The sequence below is a fragment of the Monodelphis domestica genome, chromosome 2 (assembly GCF_027887165.1).
Source record: "Monodelphis domestica isolate mMonDom1 chromosome 2, mMonDom1.pri, whole genome shotgun sequence".
NCBI lineage: Eukaryota > Metazoa > Chordata > Mammalia > Didelphimorphia > Didelphidae > Monodelphis > Monodelphis domestica.
Genome location: NC_077228.1, coordinates 96193531 through 96216617, shown reverse-complemented (window position 1 = coordinate 96216617; position 23087 = coordinate 96193531).

The following is a 23087-nucleotide window of genomic DNA, read 5'->3' as shown; positions in this document are numbered from 1 at the left end:
GGAAACCTTCTGGAAAGAAAAATGGGAAAAAGAGATCAACAGTCTGATAGACAAGACTTCACAATTGGAGAAAGAGCTGGAAGCATCTAATAAAAGGGCAGACAAAGCTGAAAAGCAAAACCAGCCTTAACAACCAGAATTAAACAACTGGAAGACAGCAAGCTTGCAAAACAGCAGGAATCAATAAAGCAAAGCCAAAAAATTAACGAATTGGAAGAAAACATAAAATATCTCACTGAAAAGGTCACAGATCTGGAAAACAGAGGAAGAAGAGACAACGTGAGAATTATTGATCTCCCTGAAAAACCAGAGATAAACTAACATCTCGATGCTATTCTATAGGAGATTATAGAAGAAAATTGCCCACATGTTCTAGGCAAGGGGAAAAATTGAAATAGAAAGGGTTCATAGAACACCCTCTATACTAAATCCCCAAAAGACAACCCCCAAGAATGTAATCGCCAAATTCAAGAGCTTCAAAGAAAAGGAGAAAATCCTACAAGAAGCCAAGAAAAGGAACTTCAGATATGGGGGGGGGGGGTGTCTACCATAAGGATCACACATGACTTAATGGCTAATACACTAAGAGACCACAAAGCATGGAACATGATATTTAGAAAGGCAAGAGAGCTCGGTCCCCAACCAAGAATCAACTACCCAGCAAAACTGACTATATACTTCCAGGAGAAAGTATGGGCATTCAACAAAATAGAAGATTTCCAAGCATTTGCTAAGAAAAGACCAGAGCTCTGTGGAAACTTCGATATCCAAGCACAGAAAGCAAGAGAAACGTGAAAAGGTAAATATGAAAGAAAGGGAAAAGGAGATGAATCTTATCTTTTTCTTTAAGTCAAACTCTCTTCTATAAGGACTACATTTACATCAAATTATATATATTAATATGTGGGGAAAATGTCTTGTTTAAATCCCCAAAACTGTATGCATTGTAAGAGTAGTTAGAAGAATCATGCATAGGAAAAGATTGGGGCATAAAGAAGATTTGGTGAAAGGGGGGGGGAAAGGGAGGGAGGAATCCTTGATAATACTAAGATTTATTTCAAGAAATGGGGGGGGAACTAAATAGAATAATCTTTCCCATACAAAGATACACATGGGAAGGGGAGGGGAAGAACTCTCATATGAGAAGGAGAGGAAGAGAGCATGAAATAGAATTACTTAAACCTTACTCTCAGTGAAATCAAATCTGAGAGGGAAGAACATCTGGATCCAGTGGGATCCTGAATTCTATATTATCCAAAGGGTAAGAAAGAAAGGAAAATTAAGGAGGTAGAAGGAGGAGGAGTATAAAAAGGGAGGGAAGGAGAGGGGGGAGGGGAAGGGAGCATAAAAAAGGAGGGGCTAGAAAGGGAAGCATCTCAAAGGAGGGGAATAGGGACACTGACCTAAAGTAAGTAACTGGTTCAAAAGGATATAACTAAAGAAGAAAGCTCAGAACTAGGGGAACATATCAAAATGCCAGGGAATCTACAAGTGACAATCATAACTTTGAATGTGAATGGGATGAACTCACCCATAAAAAGTAGACAAATAGCAGATTGGACTAGAACCCAAAACCCTACCATATGTTGTCTTCAAGGAAAACATATGAGGCAGTTTGATACTCACAAGGTTAGAATTAAAGGATGGAGTAAGACCTTTTGGCCCTCAACTGATAGAAGGAAGGAAGAAGTTGCAATCATGATATCTGACAAAGCCAAAGCAAAAATAGACCTGATCAAAAGGGATAGGGAAGGTAAATATATTCTGTTAAAAGGGAGTATAGACAATAAGGAAATATCACTAATCAACAGGTATGCACCAAATAATATAGCACCCAAATTTCTAATGGAGAAACTAGGAGAATTGAAGGAGGATATAGACAGTAAAACCATATGAGTGGGAGACTTGAACCAACCACTATCAAATTTAGATAAATCAAACCAAAAAATAAATAAGAAAGAGGTAAAAGAGGTGAATGAAATCTTAGAAAAATTAGAGTTAATAGACATATGGAGAAAAATAAATAGGGACAAAAAGGAATACACCTTCTTCTCAGCACCACATGGCATATTCACAAAGATAGATCATACACTAGGTCACAGAAATATGGCACTCAAATGCAGAAAAGCAGAAATAATAAATGAAACATTTCAGATCATAAAGAAATAAAAATATTGATTGGAAAGTGTACATGGAGAGCCAAATCAAAAATTAATTGGAAATTAAATAATATGATACTCCAAAATTGGTTAGTAAGAGAAGAAATCATAGAAACAATTAATACTTTCATTGAGGAAAATGAAAATGGTGAGACATCCGTTCAAAGCTTATGGGATGCAGCCAAAGCACTATTTAGAGGAAAATTCATATACATGTGTGCATATATTAACAAATTAGGGAGGGCAGAGATCAAGGAATTGGAAATGCAAATCAAAAAACTTGAGAACAAACAAATTAAAACCCCAGAAGAAAACCCAACTAGAGATCCTAAAAATTAAGGGAGAAATTAATAAAATCAAAAGTGATAGAACTATTGAACTAATAACCAAGACTAGAAGCTGGTACTTTGAAAAAACATACAAAATAGACAAATTACTGGTCAATCTAATTAAAAAAGGAAAGAAGAAAGGCAAATTAACTGCATCAAGGATGAAAAGGGGGACCTCACCTCCAATGAAGAGGAAATTAAGGCAATCATTAAAAACTACTTTGCCTAACTATATGGCAATAAAAATACCAACCTAGGTGATATTGATGAATACTTACAAAAATATAAATTTCTGAGACTAACAGAAGAAGAAATAGATTTCTTAAATAATCCCATATCAGAAAAAGAAATCCAACAGGCCATCAAAAAATTTTGTAAGAAAAAATCCCCAGGACCTGATGGATTCACAAGTGAATTCTATCAAACATTCAAAGAACAGCTAACTCCAATATTATACAAACTATTTGACATACTAAGCAAAGAGGGAGTTCTACCAAACTCCTTTTATGACACAAACATGGTACTAATTCCAAAGCCAGGCAGGTCAAAAATGGAGAAAGAAAAGTATATACCAATCTCCCTAATGAATATAAATGCAAAAATCTTAAATAGGATACTAGTAAAAAGACTCCAGCAAATGATCAGAAGAGTCATACACCATGATCAAGTAGGATTTATACCAGGGATGCAGGGCTGGTTCAATATTAGGAAAACCATTCACATAATTGACCACATCAACAAGCAAACCAACAAAAATCACATGATTATTTCAATAGATGCAGAAAAAGCCTTTGATAAAATACAGTACTCATTCCTATTAAAAACACTAGAAAGCATAGGAATAGAAGGGTCTTTTCCTAAAAATAATAAACAGTATATACCATCAACTAATATAATCTTCAATGGGGTAAACTAGATGCATTCCCATTAAGATCAGGAGTGAAACAAGGATGCCCATTATCACCTCTATTATTTGACATTGTACTAGAAACACTAGCAGTAGCAATTAGAAAGGAAAAAGAAATTGAAGGCATTAAAATCGGCAATGAGGAGACCAAGTTATCACTCTTTGCAGATGACATGATGGTCTACTTAAGGAATCCTAGAGATTCAACAAAAAGTTTTTTGAAATAATCAACAACTTTAGCAAAGTTGCAGGATACAAAATAAACCCATATAAGTCATCAGCATTTCTATATATTTCCAACACAGCTCAGCAGCAAGAACTAGAAAGAGAAATCCCATTCAAAATCACCTTAGACAAAATAAAATACTTAGGAATCTATCTCCTGAAACAAACACAGGGACTATATGAACAAAACTACAAAACACACTCCACACAACTAAAACCAGACTAGAATAATTGGAAGAACATTAACTGCTCATGGGTAGGAGGAGCCAATATAATAAAAATGACCATCCTACCCAAACTCATCTATTTAGTGCCATAACCATGGAACTTCCAAAAATTTTTTTTTTACTGATTTAAAAAAAAAAACATAAAAAAGTTCATTTGGAAGAAGAAAGGATCAAGGATATCCAGGGAAATAATGAAGAAAATACAAAGGAATGGGGCCTTGCAGTCCCAGATCTCAGACTCTATTATAAAGCAGTGGTCATCAAAACAATTTGGTACTGGCTAAGAGACAGAAAGCAGGATCAGTGGAATAGACTTGGGGTAAATGACCTCAGCAAGACAGTATATGACAAACCCAAAGACTCCAGCTTTTGGGACAAAAATCCACTATTTCATAAAAACTCCTGGGAAAATTGGAGGACAGTGTGGGAAAGATTAGGTTTAGATCAATACCTCACACTCTACAGCAAGATAAATTCAAAATGGTTGAATGACTTGAACATAAAGAAGGAAAGTATAAGAAAATTCTGCGAATACAGAATAATATACATTTCAGACCTTTGGGATGGGAAAGAATTTAAAACAAGCAAGACTTAGAAAGAGTCACAAAATACAAAATAAATAATTTGGAATACATCAAATTAAAAAGTTTTTGTACAAACAAAACCAATGTAACTAAAATCAGAAGGGAAGCAACAAATTGGGAAACAATCTTCATAAAAACCTCTGACAAAGTTTTAATTACTCAAATTTACAAAGAGCTAAATCAATTGTACAAAAAATCAAGCCATTCTCCAATCAATAAATGGGCAAGGGACATGAACAGGCAATTCTCAGCCAAAGAAATCAAAACTATTAATAAGCATATGAAAAAGTTTTCTAAATCTCTTATAATCAGAGAGATGCAAATCAAAATAATCCTGAGGTATCACCTCACACCTAGCAGACTGGCTAACATGACAGCTATGGAAAGTAATGAATGATGGAGAGGTTGTGGCAAAGTAGGGACACTAATTCATTGATGGCGGAGTTGTGAATTGATTCAACCATTCTGGAGGTCAATTTGGAACTATGCCCAAAGGGCGATAAAAGACTGTCTGTCCTTTAATCCAGCCATAGCACTGCTGGGTTTGTACCCCAAAGAGATAATAAGGAAAAGGTCTTGTTCAAGAATATTCATAGCCGCACTCTTTGTGGTGGCCAAAAATTGGAAAATGAGGGGATGACCTTCAATTGGGGAATGGCTGAACAAATTGTGGTATATGATGGTGATGGAATACTATTGTGCTAAAAGCAATAATAAAGTGGAGGAATTCCATGGATTCTGGGAAAACCTCCAGGAAGTGATGCAGAGCGAAAGGAGAAGAACCAGGAGAACATTGTACACAGAGACTAATATACTGTGGTACAGTTGAAGGTAATGGACTCCTCCACTAGGGTCAATAAAATGTCCCTGAACAACTTGCAGGGATCTAAAAAACACTCTCCACAAGCAGAGGATAAACTATGGGAGCAAAAACACCCAGGAAAAGCAACTGCTTGACTACAGGGTTTGAGGGGATATGACTGAGGAGAGACTCTAAATGAACATTCTAATGCAAATACCAATGACATGGAAATGGGTTTGAATCAAGAACACATGTGATACCCAGTGGAACCGTGCACTGGCAATGGAAGAGGTGGGGGGTGGGGAGAAAAAGATAAAGGTCATTGTTTCCAATGAATAATGTTTGTAAATGACCAAATAAAATAATATTTATATAGGTAAAAAAAAAAAAGACTTTCTCCTGAGGGTTACCTGCTTTTCCTGCTTGTGACTGGAAATCTTTCCCCTCAACATTTCCCAATTGAAACATACTATTAAGGAGAAACCTGAGAATGGCATTTTAAATCTGTCAGACTTTACCTCAGCTCCTGTTGCCCTGGTTTTGAGTTTTGTCTAAGGGGCCAAACCCAGAGTCAGCAAACCTGACTATATTTCAGGAGGCTCAGACTGCCAAAGCCTGAGTTCCCCCCAAACTTGAGGAGGGAGGGAAAAGGGTTTTAGATAGAGACAGAGACCCCCCTTTTCCCCACTTTCCTCTCCCATACATTCCCTGCAAGTTATTCCTTTGTATTACCCTGATTGAGTTAAGTTGACATTAAATAGTTATCTTTTCCCCAAGCTGTGAATCAAGTGTGAGTGAACAGATCAAGGGGAGACCCTTTGTTCTTGAGTAGTTGAGGGAGAACAAGAGGGACAAGAGCAAATCTGGGAGAGCAGCCATAGCTAAGGAGGGAAGGCAGAAGGAAGGAAAATCTTCAAAACCCCTCTCCTCTCTCTGAGCCAACCCATTACATTTGCTATCTCCCCTGAACCCTGCTTTGAGAAGGAGGGTCTCCACTCTTTTCTTCTCTCTCTATTCTGAAGATTGAACCCCTTCAACTTCAGGCTACAGACACAAATTATAGAATTGGGGAGGGAGAAAAAGGAGAAGCAGAAGTAAAATACAAAGACAAAGATAGGTTTAAGAAAAAGCCTCTCAGCCCTCTCTTTTAGGGGCCTTTAGCTTCAGCCTTTATTCCAAATCAATCTATTATCTTGCTGCCATTGTGATAAATAATATAATAGGTCATATAAAAATTACAAGCCCTGTTCTAATATAGATTAGCCGAAATTCCTGCTACAGGCCAGCCAGCCATTGTTTTTATGACTATATGAGTATGGAAGAGGTGATGGAGATGATTGTTGGAAACTGTGACATTTTATGAAACTTGGCAAGCTCCAAGTAAAGTACCTTATCTCTAGTGTCCCTACTCTGCAGTTAAGACTGTATGATACTTTCATGTTAAAGCTATTAGCAATGTTGATTAGGAGAGGCTAAGGGCCTCTTTTGAAGAAGACAAATTAAGCCAGAATCTTCCTCACAAATTTAGCATTAACCCCCTAATCATTTCTTTATTTTTTTGAAGGTTTCAGTATTCATTAACCCTGTGAATTTCTGATATGGTCACAAAAAGAAAATTGCCTTTGCAAAGAAAACTCATTTTTCCTGACTCTTGGCCATTGCCATGAGGCTCAGCATGATCACATCTTTTATCTCTGTGTTTATCAGTGCTTGTGTTTCCTTCAATGATGAAGGAAGAAAGCCAGCTTTAGATCAAATAAATCTAGGTCTTGGTCCTGTCTCTGACATGGCCTATCTATGTGTCCAAAGGCAAGATATTTATCCCCTCCAATCTTAGTTTTCACAGCTATATACAGGAGATATGATCCCAAATTAAAATCAAGTGAAAAACAATATTTATAATTTTTGCAATGTACAAGAAATGTTGTGCATTCATATTATTTGACCCCAGACCTATTGGCTGTCATTTTTCTAATAATTAGTTTTCTGAACTTTCATTTTATTTTCTGAGTGCAGAAAATGAATAGGGACACCAAAAGATGCTAGATTTTTTATCTTTTTTATTTTCATCCCAATCTCATGCTGTGTTTTACTTTGCACATGGCAGGAATAACTTAAGACAAGTTGTGTTCCTATTGTCATACAGACTAGTAATAATTTTCAGAATTATAACTTCAGAAACAGAATAACATAACAATAACTTCAGAAAGTTGTTTTAAAATTAAGTTCAGGTGAGAACATTTTTTGTTTGTTTCTGTGAAGAAGTTTATGGGGAAATTCTTAAAAGGAGTACTGAAGGCCATATGAAGTGAAGAAAATGGCAGAACTTCAACCATGGAGTTTTGTTTGTTTAAAATGTTGTGCCATAACAAATTAATTTTTGCAAGTAGGTGACAAATGATCAATATCAAACTCAGACTTTTGTTCCATCATTAGCTTTTATTTACCTCAAAGGTTTTTTTTTCTTCTAACATCTTCCTACTTCATTAAATTTTCTATTGCTCCGTGGTATCCTGGAAACTTTATGAGGTTTTATTTCAAATAGGCTCTCCGTGGTTGACAAATCATATCAAGAAAGTAAGCACCATTCTTCAGCTGGCAGGAAAATGGATTGTCACATCATCAAATATGGATTATCTCTTGAGAGCAACTCATTCTATCCAAATCCACAATTAAAGGCAAAGGGTCAGAAGGTATCAAGATGTCATGAGAAGTAGGCCAATTATGCTTTAAGCATCAAAATTGAAATGGAAACCACAAGCAAAGTCAGGACAGTCCCTAAAAGTAATTATCAGATAGAAATACTTAAAAGCTAAAGAATATTTATTCAAGAGAGTATATCTCATGGTAATTATATGAATATAATCTCGGTCTTTCACAGTCCCTGACTTTCTCTTTTACCAAAATAGTAGATTTTTATTATATATTTGAATAAAGATCAAACCAGGGAGGATTTTAGAGGTACAAAGTAAATTGAATAACAAATTTCACTAACAGTTCAAAATTATAAGTCTTTGTGATTTGTTGGGTGTAGTGAGTACCCTAAAATCTACCCTAATAAACAGATCATTAAAAGTTTTAGGGGGAAAATATCAAAAATCTATCTACTTCTTTGGTATTATTTTACTTTAATGCTAGGAGTTTGGCAACAGTGATGCTATTACAGTTTCAGTTTTCTGCAGAAAACTGGATTATATAGTATTATATTTAAATTAATAACTCTAAGTATTATTTTTCATAAAGTTTATTAATAATTACTTGAAGTAGAAAAAATGAATAGAAGTAAAAGACCATATTTTTAATTTAAGGTAGACCATGTGTATAGATTACCCCCCACCCCACCCTACCCCCACTCTCAGTCAGTCTCCCCAGCCACATTCCAGGAAGTAGAGACATGGGGCAGTACCACATCAAAACTTTTATCTTCTGCCCTCCCCCACCAGATGTATTCATGTTGATTCACACAGCATAAACACACAAATGGGATGCTGGGTAAGATGAGCTGGATTAGATGAGCCTTGGGGAGTGAATTCTTTTTTTTTAAATTTAATTAATTAATTAATTAAGAACATTTCCCCATTGTTACATGTTTCATGTTTTTCCCCTACCCTCCAATCAACCCCCTCCCACTGCCAATAAGCAATTCCACTGGGTTTTACATATGTCATTGATCAAGCCCTATTTCCATGTTATTGATATTTACACTCAGGTGATACTTTAGAGTCTATATCCCCAAACATATCGCCATTAACCCATGTGATCAAGCAATTGTTTTTCTTCTGTGATTCTATTCCCACAGTTCTTTCTCTAAATGTGGGTGGTGTTCTTTCTCATAAGTCTCTCAGAATTCTCCTGGTTCATTGCATTGCTGCTAGCTGAGAAGTCCATTATATTTGATTGTACCACAATGTATCAGTCTCTGCATACAATGTTCTCCTGGTTCTATTCCTTATACTCTGCATCAATTCCTAGAGATCATTCCAGTCCACATGAAATTCTACCAGTTCATTTTTCCTTTTAGTACAATAGTATTCCATCACCAACAGATACCACAATTTGGTCAGTCATTCCCCAATTGAAGGACATCTTGGGGAGTGAATTTTATCTACAAAATCCCTGCTGTGATTCCATTGGGAGGCGAGCATGTTGAAATCTTTCAGATTTACATGCTTAGTCTCCCCAATCAGTCATTTCAAATAACCAACTTATATCTCTAAAGATTTCTTATGAGAGGTACATACAATATTGCACTTTTTAAGGGGAAATTAAAATAATTTGGTGATATGAAGGAAATAAAAGAGAAAGAGAGCAAAATAAATGGTTGGTAGTTGCATTGACAAAAAGCAATTTGGGGGCAATCCCCTTGGCACAAGAATTCAAATTTAGAGTAAATGTGCTCAAACCCCCCCTCCCCCTCAGTTTGATTCACTATATCCCATTGTTTATTCTGGAACTTTTGATGCAGCATATGGTTTCTGCAGCTTTCCCCAATGGTGCCTTTTCCAAACAGTTCATTTCTTGATTCAGGGAGTTAGGGAGTTGTTTTTCCTGAATTTTCTCTCAAAAACAATTTATTTTTAAATTTTGAATTTTACAAAAATTATACAATCCACCTAAGAAGAGTGTTGACCAACACATGGATCAACTCACAATACATGGAATTTGGGAGTGATCCCCATACAAGTCTATATTTGAGAGAAAACTGAATCAGTAAAATGAATTCCTCTCTCTTAATCAATTCCTTCTGGCAGGCCAAAGCAAGAAATAATCTCTTTTAAGAGTACCTTGGCAATAAAACCAACTGTGGCTTGTGTAGTAGGAAATGCTTCCAGCTATCTGGTCAGTTGATGCACTACGACTAGACAAAATTTACAAGGTCTCATCTTTGGCATAGTGATAAAATTAATTTGTAGGTATTCAGAAGATGTGTAAGCCAGAGTCTGGCTCCAGTGTAGCATATACCATCCCTCATGAAAGAAGAACCACCAGTAAATAAAACTAAGTCTAGGGTTTCAAAATGACAGTTCAGAAGATTCTCTTGAGGTTATTCAGTGACAGACACTAAAGACTCACAACTGTGCAATGGTTCTCCTGAAATTGGAAAAAAGGTTGCAGGATTCAGTACTTTACAGAATTTTAAGGTAATATTCTGATCACCTAACAAAGTTGCCTAATACTTTGCAAGACTTTGATCAGAAAATGCCTGTGTTCTATGTCTTAGCAGCAATGCTTCAATGTTATGTGGACACATTATGGTTATTGGACATCCCCATACCAAATTAGTAGATTTAGTTACCAACAATGCCATGGCAGCTCTTCCTCTCAGACAGGGTGGGGCTTCTTAAGCTACTTGGTCTATCTGGGCCAAATAATAAGCAACTGGAAGATACAAAGTTCCCAAAGCTTGAGTTAAAACATCTGAAGCTACCCCTTTCTGTTCATGTAGATACAAAATAAATGGCTTTTTGTAATCTGGAATTCTTAGAGCAGGGGCAGACAGGATATTTTGTTTTAATTTTGAAAGAATTGACAAGTATTCCACCTCTAATCTAAGCAGTTCAGGGACTGAATTTTTTTTTTCAGAGCTATACGGGGTTTAGTGATGTCCTCATAACAAGGGATCCACAATTTACAAAACCCTATTGCTCCTAAAATTGCCCTCAACTGTTTCTTAATGAAGGGGTCTCTCCATTTCTGAATATCGTCAATGTACTTAGGGGAAATGGAGTGGGCACCAGGAGTTAAAATAAACTCTAAATATTCAACTTTGAGGAGATACCACCAAACCTTTGTCTTTGAGATCTTGTGGACTCTCTTATGTAGCTATAAAAGGAAATATTTGCTATCTTCCTCGCATACTGTGATGAGACCAAGAGCAAATCATCTACAAATTCTATCAAATAGCTCTTCTGAAAATTTATATGACCTAAATCCTGTCTTAAATTTTGTGAGAACAACATAGAACTGTCCACGAATCTTTGTAGTAACCCACACCATGTCCATGGGAATCTTTCCAGGTGAAAGCAAATATATTCATGGAATTTTCATGAATAGGGATTGAGAAGAATGCTGAGCACAGATCTACCACAGTACAATATGTGACTGTGCTTGGAAAAAGGAGATAATTGTGGCTGGGTTTGGGACCAAAGGGTGCCTTTTTATGACATGATTATTTCCAGCCCTTAAATCCTGAAGAAATCAATAGACAAGTTTTCCATTGGCACCTAATTTTGGCTTTTTAAAAGAAGGGATCATTGAATATTTTCAGATTTTCATGGAATTATTATTGCTTAATTAACATTGCTTAATTAATGGATCTATTACTGTATTAAATCCCTCAATTGCCTCTTTTAATAGAGGAAACTGATGAATTGAAGGAGATGGACCACGTTTTGTCTTAAATTGAACTGTAGAGACTGAAGTATATCAACTGGGATTTTAAAGGTGGGAGGCTCCTTTGCCTCCTGACTGTCTAAAAGAAGTACAGGAAGCAAATTTAAGTATTCTTCAGATAATTCTAGCATCATAGAGCCATCTGGAGAGCATGTTATTGTGGCTCTAAGTTTACATAAAAGATCTCTCCCTAACAAATTTATAGGGGAACCAGGAATTAAAAGGAAATGGTCTTCTCTTGTGTCAGAAGAGCTGGGTCAGATGAGTCTTCGGCAGTCAATTACATCTATACAGGAGCATATATGTCTTGCACAATGTTAATGACTAAGTTAATGGTAGAAACAGCATTCAAATTTTCAAGCTTTTAATTTTAAACCTTTTCACTCATGAACTTTATTCTGTAATATATCTCATAATATAATAAGACATATTGATAGTAATTTAAGGGGAGAAGATAAATAATGTCAACTAGGGTGAAAACTTGAAGTTTACCATAGAAAATAAATAAAATCACCAAATCTTAGAGAATTAACTTTTCCAGTTGTCCTTCTCTTCTTCAGACCTTTTAATGAACTTCTCATTCAGAAATACATAGATTGTTAAGATAAATCTTTCCCATTCTTCAAAGATCTACAAAATTGCACATATCCTTTGATTCAATGATATCACTAGTTTCTCAAAGAAATAAAAAAAGGAAATGGACTCATGTGTCCAAAAATATAGCAGCTCTTTATGTGGTGGCAAAGAATTTTAAATTCAGACTGTGCCAATTAATTGAGAAATGGCTTAACAAGTTGTAGTCTATGTAACAGTTAAATTAGTATCTCTACTAAAAGTATTATATTTTAGAGGTTTATTAAAGAGTATTAGAAATCAAGGATAAAAGAAATACAAAATAAGAAAACACATGCCTAGGGCATATAGCCCATTCACACCCACTTACATCTTGCCTGTGTGTACTTAGAAGCAGAAGAAGAGAGAGTCAAGTAGGTGGTACAGTCAGTTTAAATACAAATTTTGTTCTCAGCTCAGTTGGAGATCTCAGGTGAGATTATAGAGCATTCTGGGAAGTGTAAAGGAATTCTGGGGATTGAAATCTGGGGTTGAAATCTCCATTTTTACAATTCATCCTTTGATTGCTATTGGGAAAACAGTTTCCCCAAAAGGATAATGATCATGATCCCCACCCACCACACATCGGGAGCCAGAGTTAAAGTCTGCACTGGCCAGATTCAACAAGTTAGGGAGGAGCACCGCAGGACTGAGCCCCAAGTCAGGGGACGTGACTAAAGCCACCAAGGACCCACTTCTGTGAGTAGTAACACCTAAAACCCCAGCAGTTGGGTAAGGGGAACTCAGATTGTGGGTGCCAAGAACTAGCACACTATAATCAAAGAGTGCATGAAGGGATCCTCTAAAGTAAGCAAGGTGCACCCACAGGACTTGGGAGTTAACTAAGACCACCAAAGACCTGCACCTCAGAGCAGTAACACACAAAATGCCAGCAGGCAGGGGAGGGCAGAACCTGGGCTCCCCCAGGAAGGCCATTCAGCTGAGGAGAACCCAGAATTTGTCTGAGGCTAAAGCCTTGATCGTTGGACACTTACACAGAGAGCAAGCCCTCCTCACTCAGATTTCTGACTGGAAAGGGGAGAAAAAAAACAGAGAGATGGAAAACAATGCCCAGGTACAGCCTCCCAAAACCAAGAAAAGCAAGAAGAAGGGGGTAACTTTGGATACATTTTATGGAGGGAAAATACAGAATACAGAGGAAATAGAAGAGGAAACACAAATAAAAGCTCCAAAACCTTCCAAAAGAAATGGAAATTGTCCACAAGCTCTTGAAGAATTTAAATTGGAAGTTAACAAAAAGATGGAAGCCTTTTGGTAGGAAAATGGGAAATAATGCAAAAGAAACTCAGCAATCTGAAGGATGAAAACACGCAATTGCAGAAATAGCTTGAAGCCTCAAAAAGCAGAAGAGACCAAACTAAAGAAGAAAATCAGTCTTTAAAGGTCAGAATCAGGCAGCTGGAAGACAATGATCTTGCAAATGAGTAAGAATTAATAAAGCAAAGTCAAAAAACTAAGAAATTAGAAGATAACATAAAATATCTCACTGACAAGGTGACAGATGTGAAAAACAGAGGAAGGAGAGACAATCTGTGAATCATTGGTCTACCAGAAAAGCCAGAAATGAACAGTAATCTGGATATCATAATACAAGATATCATCCAAGATATCTGCAGGGAGATTCTAGAACAAGGGGGAAAAATAGGCATTGAAAGAGCTCATAGAATGCCCTCCACACTAAATCACCAAAAGAGAACTCCCAGGAATGTAATTGCCAAATTCCAAAGCTTTCAAACAAAAGAAAAAATCTTACAAGAAGCCATAAAAAGACAATTTGGATATAAAGGAATGCTAATCAGGGTCACACAAGGCCTTGCAATTTCTACACTGAAAGACTGTAAAGCATGGAACTTGATATCAGAAAGGCGAGAGAGATGAGTCTTCAACCAAGAATCAGCTATTCATCAAAACTGACTATATACTTCCAGGGGAAATTAAGGGCATTCAACAAAATAGAAGATTTCCAAGTATTTATAAAGAAAAGACCAGAGCTCTGTGGAAAGTTTGACATCTAAACACAAAGAGCAAGAGAAACATGAAAAGGTTAATATGAAGGAAAGAGAAAAGGAGAAAAATGTTTTCTTTTTCTTTTATTCAAACCCTTTTCTATAAGGACTACATTTATATCAAATAATATATATTAATATTTTCTGAATATGTAATGCGTAACTCTCAAAAATTGTGTGCATCATTAGAGTAGTTAGAAGAATCACACATAGGGAAAGATTGTGGCATTAAGACAATATGGAGAAAGGGGGGGGGAGAAAAAAGAGAGGGGGGAATCATTGAAGGTACTAATTTATACTTTAAGAAATAGGAAAAAAACTAAATAGAATAATCTTTCTCACACAAAGATACACATGGGAAGGGGAGGGGAAGAAATCTCCCATGAGAAGGAGAGGAAGTGAATGCTTATTAGTATTATTTAAACCTTACTCTCAGTGAGATCAACTCTGAGAGGGAAGAACATCTAGATCCAGTGGGATCCTGAATTCTATCTTATCCAACAGGGCAAGAAAGAAAGGAAAATTAAGGAGGGGGAGGGGAAAGGGAGTATAAAAAGGAAGGGAAGGAGAGGGGGAGGGGAAGGGAGCATAAAAAGGGAGGGGCTAGAAAGGGAAGCATCTCATGGGAGGGGACTAGGGGGACTGACCTAAAGTTAATCACTGGTTCAAAAGGAGAAAGCTAAAGAAGAAAGGTCAGAACTAGGGGAAGATAGAAAATGAGGGGATGCCCTTCAATTGGGGAATGGCTGAACAAATTGTGGTATATGTTAGTGATGGAATACTATTCTGTTAAATGGAATAATAAAGTGGAAGAATTCTATGGAGACTGGAACATCCTCCAGGAAGTGATGCAGAGCAAAAGAAGCAGAACCAGGAAAACATTGTACACAGAGACGGAAAACATTGTACAGAGTCTGAAACACTGTGTTACAATCGAACATAATGATCTTCTCCATTAGTTTCAATACAATGTTCCTAAACATTCTGCAGGGATCTAGGAGAAAAAAACCCTATCCCCTAGCAGAAGACAAACTGTGGGAGTAAAAACACCGAGGAAAAGCAACTGCTTGACTACAGAGGTTGAGGGGACATGATTGAGGAGCGACTCTAAATGAACACCCTAATGCAAATACCAACAACATGGAAATGGGTTAGAATCAAGGACACATGTGATACCCAGTATAATCACATGTCGGCTATAGGACGGGTGGGGGGGGCAGAAAAATGAAATGACCTTTGTTTACAATGAATAATGTTTGAAAATGACCAAAATTATGTTTAAAAAAAAGTGTGGATTCAAGGAAGGCCTATGTCTTAAGGTATGTTAATTGTAGCAACCTTGCCTATTAACACTAGTTTCAAGTCCTTTGTATTGGCTTAGAAGTGCATCAGTCCTTCCTGGATTGGTTTCTTGGTTGACCTATGTGCTCTTTTGACACAATTCAGGTTTTGCTTTTTGCTTCTTTGGCCCTGTAAAATGGCTCTTTTGTATATGTTGTCCTTGAATCAGACAGAATCATTAAGCAAAGTCGCATAATTTATAAAACAATTTGTGGCGTCATTTGTATAGTGTCAAGCTTTTGGGTCATGTATTGACATTACAGCAAATGTATTTTAAACTTATATTACTGCTAAATCAAAAAGTTAAAGAAAATCTTAATACTGGTGACATGCTTCAAATATAAAAAGGAGAGAAACAATAAAAGACTGAAATAATATATTGCACATGTAAGAAAAATATAACAATAAAAGAGGTGTAAAATTCAAAAATGTAGTTTATAATCATTGACACACTGTGTCAGCTAAGAAAATATACAATATAAGGCTTTCTCACCAAAAATGAGATCCATTTCCTCTTCATATTCTGTTCAGACTGGAAGTGAAGTGGACACCAGATCTGCATACAGTTGTCACAGGATGATGTCACAATTGCAGCACCAAAGGAGGTTGGTGAATTTCCTTACACAAAGTCAAGAAAATTGATAATTCATTTAGGATCAATTTAGAACCTCAGATCTGAGGATTTATTTTAGAATCTATGACGAGAGGAAGCCAATTGAGGAAAATTAGTTTCCCAGTAGCAGGAATCGTTTTTCCTGGAAAACAGATTATTTCTCAACTATTTGTGGGGTCAGAGAAAATGTATGGAATTTTTGTTTTTTGATTCTATTTGAAAATACACTGAGTCAAACATGCAGAACCTGGAAATCTTTATATGATCCTGAGTCTTTGGACATTTTTCACCAGAGCCCACAATCCCCGAAAATTCTGACTTTCATTTTTCAGGACAGTAAACTCCTTCCCCAATCTCTCCATCAGCACTTTAAATAAAAGTCAATATATTTCAGACTTCTCAAAGGAAAACAACTTTTCAATTTCCCCTTGAATATCTCTAGACCACCTTCTGGAGAATGTAGCAGCTGTGTCTGGCTGCTATAGTGGCAACTCCAATAAATCCTCCCTTTCCATGAGCTCCACTAAAAAGATAGAAAAAAATAGAAGAAAATTATGGAACCATTAGAATCCAGTTGCTAATTTATATCTGTAATGATTTGCACTTTCCCTCCTTATTTGGAGAAGTGGAAGAATATTGGTAATAATGTCCAAAAATCTTTCTCATGTGTTACCTATTTGGCAACACTATTTGGGGATTTCACCAAGTTCTCCCAGAAACTATCATACCCTAGGAAAGTTAGTTTTAGGATGACCAAATCATTCTCTAAGACCTCATCAGTCTTTCACAGTGGCAACAGCAAATTTGGGAGCCCTCCTCCAAGGGACAGGATGGGACACTTGTCTAAACAAGCATCCAGAAAGATATTCAAGGTGACAATAAGCTGCTGGTTGGAAATAATAACAGGAGAAATGAACACAATACTCCCTGGGTCACCAAATATCAAATATCATCTCATCTCTGATCAGAGATGTGAATATCAGCAGGTAACTTTGCTTTAGGTATTGGGGGAATGAGATAGTTGAACTTAAAAGAGCTACACGCAGAAAGAGAAGGGCTGTTGGCTTCTGGGTTGGAGTTAGATGAGATGCACGAGGTGATCCCTGCAGTAAGGTGGTTTAGGCTTTAGTCAGCTAAATGGAGGCACATTCTTTCCTTTCTGATTAATAGAATCCACAGCAGGTCACTCTATTTTAATATTAGCCACTTTATTTTCTCAAGTCTTCCTCACAGCTTAACATAGCATGATGAATGAGGAGGAGAATAAATTCTCAATGTCATTATTCTAAACTTTGGTGGAAATAATAGATCACTTCAGATGATGATGATTAAAGTTGATTACTTAAATCATTTGAAATTTTAAAATGTTGATAGATTTAATATAAGATTATTTTTGTATTGATAATTTGCCTTCCTTATAAGACCGAACAGATACTAAGAATTTTTCTTTTAATTCTTGAAATTTTAGTCTACAGAACAGAACGAGTCAAAGATGTTTAATATCTATTTAGAAGAATTAAAAGGAATTTACATGTACTATACATATAAATGTATTTGTCTCTTCCCTCTCTGCTCCAAGAATACCAAATAAATTTATATTTTTAAAAAGATACCATTTAATGAAATAAGAACAAATGAATATATAACTTAGATATAAAGTGAGATATAAACAGAATAAAGACCAGGGAGTATAATATCATATTTATGTATAAAAGAAGAATGTATGAATAAATAAGAGATAAAAACATTAAATGAAAAATGAATATCTTTGATTACATTAAATTAGAAAGGTTTTGTATAAATAAAACAAGACTTGCCAAATTTAGAAGTAAAATAAAATTGATGAAACATTTTACAGATATTTTCTCAAACAGATATCATAGCTAAAATATATAGATAATTTTGTCAAATTTATAAGAATACGAGCCATTCCCTAAGTTACAAATAGTCAAAATATGAACAGATAGCTTTTAGATAAAGAAATTAAAACTAGAATATGAAAAATATTCTCTAACTCATTAATGATTAGAGAAATGCAAATCAAAACAATTCTGAGATATCAGTATGAACCTATCAGATTGGCCAAAATGATAAAAGGGCAAAATGACAAATGTTTTAGAGGATGTGGAAAAATTGAGAACATTAATACACTATTGGAACTGTGAACTGATCCAACCATTTTAGAGAGCAATAAAAAATTATGTCCAAAGTGTTAGAAAAAATGTGTATACCTTTTGATCCAACAATAATAGTATTGTGTTTGTTTCCCAGGATGAGCAGGGAAAAATAATAAAATATCTATATCTTCTAAAAAATTTATAGCAATTCTATTTACAGTGGGAAAAAAAAACTTTTGAAATTGGGGAGATGCCCATCAGTTCAGAATGCCTAAACAAATTCTGGCCTTTGATCGTGATGGAACACTACTGTGCTATAAGAAATGAGGAGTAGATTAATTTAAAAAAATCATAGAAAGACCTATATGAAATTATGAAGAGTGAAACAAGTAAACTAAGTGAGTATTATATACATCAATAGAAATATTATTTTAAGAATGATTTCAGTATGCCCACCTTTAGAGAAAGAACTGATTAATCAAAATAAGCAAGATATAATTATGTAGATATATATGTATCTTTCTGTCAAATTATACCTTCTCTGGTCTCGTGAGGAAGAGAGAAAGGGAGAATGTGAGATATCTGATTATATGAAAAAAAGGAAGGGGGAAGAGAGAAAGAAAGACAGACAGAGACAAAGAAAGGGAGAGATAGTAAGATAGAATGTGAGGAAAATTTATGGCAGATAGCACAGAAAAAGAATGAACTGTCTTCAGAGGGACTGGGATATCCTTTACTAAAGTACTTTACACAGTTACTGGTGGTATAATCATGTTGTAGAGGAAGTTTTAAGGTCCCCTCTAATTCGGAGATTCTGGAATTCTAAAACAAAAAATTTGTATTAAATCCGAAGTCTGATGTTTTCAGCTTGTGGAAAATTAAATAAGTCAGTTCACCTCTGTAGTTTTCAATGTACTAACCAATAAATGAGGGAATTGACCTAATGATCTTTAATATTTGATTCTAAAACCTAAAAAAAATTCTATGAGGCCATCTTTAAGTAACTAACATGTAGTCAGAACCTATTTCTCATGAGCATAGATGTTGACAAATACTTAAGACTAAAGACAATTGGAAAATGAGCAGAATGAAAAATTCAGCTTTTTCATGATAGCTGAGAATCTTCATTTTGTAAAAAATGTATTTCAGTCAAAGTCAGTTAAAAATGCAAGGTAGTGCTCATGCTTGTTCTTAATTTGTGCTTTGGGGCCTCTTATATTAGGCTTCTACCCTATAATTTTCAATTTTGCCTAATTATTTTTGTATTATATGTGAAATCCACCGAATTCAATCTCTCCTTAAAGAGTACAATATTATCCTTACTTTGTAAAATTTAAGAATTATATGTTCCATATTTTTCAAGAATTTATTTCACCTCTTAATTTGACAAAGTGAGAGACCTATTTATTTTTCTTTTGATTTGCAGTAATACATCTTTGTCTAGTTTAAATCTAACCACTCAGGTTAATGTAGTAACAAAGTTCTATAGTCTCAAAAGAAGATTCTTGAGGAAGGTAACAAAAAGGTAAAAATAATAATTTTAAATACTAGTACAATGGATAAAAAAGAGCTTCTGAAAATAATCTTTCCACTAAGACACACACAAACACATACACATATATACATACATACACACCCCACTATACAATTTAATGTAAATGTTCATATAAATATGTGATTCAATTAAATTCACAAATATTGAACTTTAATTGGATTTTAGTTGAATTAAATTTAGTATTATATTAAAATCACAGATGTCCATAACAAATAATTGAAAATTTCAGAAGTATTAGAGAATGATTTACTCAGGCAGCAAGGTGGTACATTGGATAGAGTCAAGAAGGTATGGGTTCAAATCTGACCTCAGACATTTCCTATCTGTGTCACCCTGGGCATGTCACTAAATCCTGTTTGCCTAGGTTTTTTTTTTTTTTTCCTTTCTGTGTTAGACTATTGCTAAGAGAGAAAGTAAGGGTTTGAAAAATGAATTAATCAATTATGCAAAGTTATTTGTACAAGGTTTCAGTCTGATCATAGAAATTCATAGTTAGGAATCATCTAGTTAAGGCCCAGTGATTGGAAGTTACTTCCAAATTCAGGATTCTTTCTACTGAGCCAAATTACTTGAGGTTCATAGAGTCATCCATATAAAGTTATAAGGGCTCACCAAGCCATGAAATTTAACCCATTTTACATATCAGAATACTAAGGCCAAGCAAAGTTAAGTATTTTCTGGAAGATAACACAGGTAATAAACAGTAGATCTAGGCTATAAATTGGTGTTTTCTGAAGTAAAAATCTAGAGCTTTTTCTACAGTGCCAAAGTACTAATTAGTTATTATTTTATAATTTTTAAATTGTTAGCTATTATTCTGAAGCAAATCCATTCATGTCCATTTTCTAGTTAAATAAAATGAAGCCTGAAATAAATTGCTAGTCATCCTACATCCCATTAACTTCTAGATGAGTGCTAGTTTCACTGCCTGCATCTGAACCTTAACTTTTGGAGAAAGAGAGGATGGGGGAGAAAGACAGAGATGAGCGTACTTCCTTGCTTACTATATGCCAGGTAATGTGATTAAATTAATCATATTACATCTAATTTGGTCAGCTATACTCAAGAACTGTTATTGTTCCTGTTCCAGTAATGCGAGTTTCATCTAAGAGCTTTGAGATTAGACTTGTTTGGTATAATAAAACAAACGAGAAATATACGCCGAATCCTATTCCTTTTTCTTCCTCACAAACAGCTTGATCCAAAGCTTTCTGAAAAGTTAGTGGGAGCTTCCTTGGCATAAAGCACTGTTTCTGCAAGGCCAATTGGCTAATTAAATTACTTTCTGAGTCATATTAATGTCATTATAAATAACAGAATTGCAATAAGTACACCTTAAAGGGTTCCTTCAACTAGTGGTGTAGGGACTTTGTTGATGATCAGGTTTCATTATCATTATTGAAAATTATTACATCAAATCTCAGATGAGTCCCAGAGAAATTAACCATTAAGTACCTGGTCAAATTCACTGGGGATTTTGCTGACTCCAAACTTAGTGAGGTCAGATGCATGATAACATGAGGTTCAACCATGATTAACATGTAGATTGGCACAGCTCCTAGCATATTCCACATTCATTGTGCAGTCAATAACTTTTGTTATAGGAAAAACATTATTTCCCCAATATCCATGCAGTACTTACTCACTGAGCATGCCCCTTAGAAAAAATGGTAAATATCAGAATATATGCATATGAATAGAAAAGGATAAAGCCACTTTTTTAGTCATTGAGAGAGTGTCACTGAAGCATGAGAGAAGCAGCCTCAAAGAGAACTTAGAGGACTGGATAGGAGGAAGATCTGTACTCATTTCCTGTCTCTGACATCAAATATCTATGTACCACTAGAGCAAGTCATGAATTCTTCAGTTCTTCCAGGCTAACCTTTAAGATTTTACCTTAAAATGCAACCATTGTCTACATTGGTGGAGGGCATTTTTTCACTGCTATAATCCCATATCCAGACCTAAAATTCATCATCAACAACAACAAGCTGCAACAAAATGATAAACAAATGTATTCTTAAATCTGTACGTGTTTTCTATGCATTAATTCATATTTGATTTTGTTTTTATCATTTTGAAGGCACATTACTTTCTGGATATATCCTTCCTCTCTGCCTCATCTCCCTCTAAACAGCATTATCATCTTCTTCATTTTCATCATCATCATCAAGGGATTGCTAACCACCCAAAATAGGCCAGGCACTATACTAAATGTTGGGGATAAAAAATATAGATAAAAACAATCCCTTCTTTCAAGGAATATACAACTGAAGAGAAAAGAACAACAAGCAAAAGCCTGTCTACAGACAAGAGCTATATAGTGTAATAATTATTGGGAAAGGAAATAGGATTTGGAATAACAGGGGGATAAGGGAGTTTTGTAGCAGGGGTATGGAGGAGGTGAAGGAGAGAGGGTATATTGCTTGGTGAGGCAAGGGAGGGAGATGCCCCCTGCTGACAGGAAGCAGCAGGGGTCCAATGAGTTCTGTTTGTCTTTGAATGACTGAAACTGAAGTTCAGCTTCCTCTATGACCAGAAAAGATAGTCCACTTATCTGACTGTGAATTCAAATAATATAAAGTTTAATAATCCAGTAGAAATTGGAGTTTTTCCTTTGCTTCAGAGTATAGGGCCAGGCCCTAGAGGCTGGTGGAGGGTTTTCTCACTTCTGTCTCCTCTATATCAGTCCAGTTTTGTATAATTCAGAATCTTAGCAGTAGACAGAAAGCAAACAAGAACAAATCTGACCTTAAGAAGCCTGTGTCTTCCAGCTGAACCAAGAAGAGCATGCCACTCAAGACTGGGCTGAACAAGCTCCTCTCTCCTCCAACACCAGGAAGCAAGACCCCCAGGGCAGGAAGGAAGTGCTAGTCACAAGACCCCACTGCCACTCCTGGCAGGAAGGAAGTGCTAGTCACAAGACCCAACTGCCACTCCCAGTTGGACCCTTCTCCCACAAACTGTCAGTCTAATTTCCTTTCCACAATCTTCCCCTTTTTTTGTTATGACCTTCCCAAGGTCACATATTTATATTATAGTGACCAATTTAATAAATCTACTCTAAGGAATCTTTTCAGGAAAGTTTGGGCAGGGGTAGTTTTGGGGTTTTACAATTCAGTACAAAAAATATTGAACAAAACTGTTACAAGGAATTTGAATCTTGGTGCTAATACTCTAAGTTAACTGAAACTTA